This window comes from Mandrillus leucophaeus, unplaced genomic scaffold (assembly GCF_000951045.1).
Source record: "Mandrillus leucophaeus isolate KB7577 unplaced genomic scaffold, Mleu.le_1.0 Scaffold7, whole genome shotgun sequence".
In the NCBI taxonomy this organism is placed as follows: domain Eukaryota; kingdom Metazoa; phylum Chordata; class Mammalia; order Primates; family Cercopithecidae; genus Mandrillus; species Mandrillus leucophaeus.
Genome location: NW_012107585.1, coordinates 8136483 through 8137652, shown reverse-complemented (window position 1 = coordinate 8137652; position 1170 = coordinate 8136483).

Below are 1170 nucleotides of genomic sequence, written 5' to 3'. Positions count from 1 at the left end.
ACCTGTAATCCCAGCACTTTGGGAGGCCAAGGCGGGTGGATCACTTGAGGCCAGGAGTTCGAGACTAGCCTAGCCAACATAGCAAAACCCCGTCTCTACTAAAAATACAAAAGATTAGCCAGGCATGGTGGTGCACATCTGTAATCTCAGCTACTTGGAAGGCTGAGGCAGGAGAATCACTTGAACCTGGGAGGCGGAGGTTGCAGTGAGCCAAGATCACACCAAGATCACACTCCAGCCTGGGTGACTGAGATTCTTTCTCAAAAACAAAAAAATTTGATTCTGTTTCTTTTGGAAGATAGTACAGATTTCTTAACTTTCTGGAGTTCAGTTTTCTTACCTATAAATTGGAGAGAATAGCTGCTTCATATAGTTGTTGTGAAGATTAAGTGAATTAATGTGTGTAAAACTCAGTAAATGTAACAATTCTTCCCTGTAATCCCGGTGTCTTTCTGATCTCTTACTTCAACCCCTCAATTTTGTCCTTTTATTTCAATCAGAATGGGGGAAACACTTCTATTGGCATGGGAAATTAAAACCTTTTTTTCTTTTTTTTTTGAGACTGAGTCTCGTTCTGTCGCCCAGGCTGGAGTGCAGTGGCACGATCTTGGCTCACTGCAAGCTCCGCCTCCCGGGTTCACGCCATTCCCCTGCCTCAGCCTCCGGAGTAGTTGGGACTACAGGCGCCCGCCACCATGCCCAGCTAATATTTTTAGTAGAGATGGGGTTTCACCGTATTAGTCAGGATGGTCTCAGTCTCCTGACCTTGTGATCCACCCGCCTTGGCCTCCCAAAGTGCTGGGATTATAGGCGTGAGCCACCGCGTCTAGTCTTAAAACCTTTCCTTACACCACATTTTAGAAAGTGAATTTGAAATGGCCCAGCGCGGTGGTTCATGCGGTGACTGAGGCAGTAGAATCGCTTGAACCAGGGAGGCGGAGGTTGTAGTGAACCTAGATTGCACCATTGCACTCCAGCCTGGTGACACAGTGAGACTCCGTCTCAAAAAAAAAAAGAATGAAAGTGAATTTGAGTAAGAGTGTCTTGCCATTATTGAAGGGAACATTTTTTTTTTTTTTTTGAGACGAAATCTTGCTCTTACTGCCTGGGCTGTAGTGCAATGGTGGGACCTCAGCTCACTGCAACCTCTACCTGCTGGGTTCAAGGGAT